Here is a 2,396-nt window from a genome sequence, read left to right as displayed (position 1 = left end):
AAAGGAAAAAAAAAAAGACAAAAAAAAAGACAAAAAAAAAAAAAAAAAAAGTGCCAAAAAATGTACTAAGCATTTCATTTCCCTTCATACATGTCTGTTTTTATAAGAATAATGTGAAAATTGCTGGGATTAAATATTTTTGAACATGATCAAGTACTTCCGTGGGAAGCTGTAGTGTTCGGTGTAACCTTAATACAACTTGTGCTGTGTTTTTAAATGCCTGGAGTCACTCTGCAGCGCTCGGAGCTGCCGAAAGGCAGTGGCATGGCCTCGTTGTGCTGTAGCAATGGGAGTGGGTTGGGGCTGGGCACAGCGCTCACCTTGTTGCCTGGTGATGATGCCCCAGGGGCCAGATCCTGCCCTGGTGCAGCCCTGCATTGTCACCAACAGCCTGTGTCCAAGGGACAGAGCAGTGATGGCTCCCTGTAGGGACAAGCTCTGAGCCATAAGCCCACGTGTGGCCACTCTGTCACAGCCTCGTTGGCTGGCAGCACCCCTGGGACCTTCTGAAACCTCTGCCTTGGGACTCCTGGAACCCTTCTGAAACTCTCTTTGGACCTCTTGGGAATCGTGGGACCTTGCTGAGACCCTTCCTCAGATCCCAATGGGACCTCTGGGAAAGTTAAGACCCCCCCGGGACCCTTCCTTGAGACTTCTGCTACCCTGCAGGAACCTTCCTTGGACTACCAGGACCCTTCAGACCTTGCTGAGACCCTTCCTGGGATCCCTGTGGGACCTCTGGTAATGCTGGGACCTTCCTTGGACCCCTTCTGGGACCCCAGGAACCCTGCTGGGATCTTCCTTGGACTACCAGGACCCCTGGGGCCCCTTCTGGGATCCCACTGGCACATCTGAGAAAGCCGGGACTCCCCTGGAACCCTTCCTTGAGACTCCTGGAACCCTGCAGGGACCTTCCTTGGTCTTCAAGGACCTCTGAGCCCTTGCTGAGACCCCCTCTGGGAGCCTGCTGAGTCCTCTAGGAATGCTCCCCATGGGATCCTGCTGGGCGTTGTGCAGAAGGGCAGGAGGAGCCGCTGCCTGGGTTCTCTTGCAGGGGAGGGGGACGGAGACACACAGCCCCACGAGCAATGCCCTGTGCTGAGGGATACGAGCCCTCCCATGCATCTGTGCAGCTCCACACGCAGTCAAATGACATCACCACATGCTCTGAAAAACACGCTTTTAAAAAAGGTGATGATGTGGCACGAGCTAATAGCTTCATTTAGTAGCTGTCAGGCTAATGCACGGGAGGGTGAAGGAGCCAAAGCTCTGATGCGGAGCGCTCCCCGGGGTGGAAGCTTGGGTTATTTTTGGACAGAGATGGCAAGAGAATGAAAATGAAGAGGGGAAAAAAAAAAAGAAAAAGAAAAAAAAAAGAAAAAGAACCTCGATGCTGCTGCTTCTCCCCGATGACGTAAAGCAGGAGCCAATCTCTGGCCTTCCGCTGTGTGCCACGGCTCGAGCTCCGTCTGGGTGCAGCAGCTGTGCCCTCCCCAGCATCCCTCTGCACAAAGGATGCTCGTAGAGCAGGGAGGGTTCCACGTGGCCATCCCGTGGTCCGGGCCCTTCCCAGAGCACTGGGTATGTTCTCAGCAGGAGCTGAGAGGGTTGGGGCAGCAGGACATCCTCTCCTCTCCCCCCTCTCAGCTGGGGGAAATCTCCCTCGCAAACTGGTTGCAGCACGAAGAGGAGCTAGGGAGGAAAAGGGCAAGTAAGCAGGAAGAAGAAAGTCTGAAGACAAATTGTTTCTCCCCCAACACTTAAGAGTCAGTAAGAGACACCTCCGATGTCCTCTTCTACAGCCGACCCACTGTACATATGTACATATGTACATATGTACAGTCTCTTCCACAGGGCTAAAGTGTGGAAGCATTCAAGTTCCGTTTAGGAAAGGAACTTTTGGAGAGGAGCTGCGCTGGATGGAGCAGCTGAAAGGCGTGCTCTGCTGGGCAGCGGTCCCGTTGTCACTTACTGACCGAGGGACCTCCTAACTGTGGGGGCAGAGCTGGCTGCGGGCCCCGGGGACCGCGCACCCCCCGGGCCCCGTGTCCCCACTGGTGCCCAGAACCCAGCACCCCCTGCACCCCAGGCTGCCCGCATCCCGGTCACCCACACCCTCGGGGAGCAGCGGCTCCTGCAGCCCGCCTGCCGCCTCCCCAGCGTCCTGTATCCCTGCAGGCGGCATTCCCTACTCCCGAGATGCTCACATCCCTGGAGCTTCACACCGTCACATCTCCGAGCGCCTGCCCTTCTGCTGTGCATGGCACGACCCCTGGGGCCGGGACCCCCATCCCGCCCCCCGCATCCTGACTGCCGCAGCCCCGTCCCCTCGGAACGGCCCCATCCCCTGCCTGCCGCAGCCCCGCCGCTCCCGGTGGCGCGGTGCGGGGGTTGCG

This window comes from Lagopus muta, chromosome 17 (assembly GCF_023343835.1).
Source record: "Lagopus muta isolate bLagMut1 chromosome 17, bLagMut1 primary, whole genome shotgun sequence".
NCBI classification, from domain to species: Eukaryota; Metazoa; Chordata; class Aves; order Galliformes; family Phasianidae; genus Lagopus; species Lagopus muta.
The sequence above is the reverse complement of the archived record's forward strand: the minus strand, read 5'-3'. Positions refer to the sequence as shown.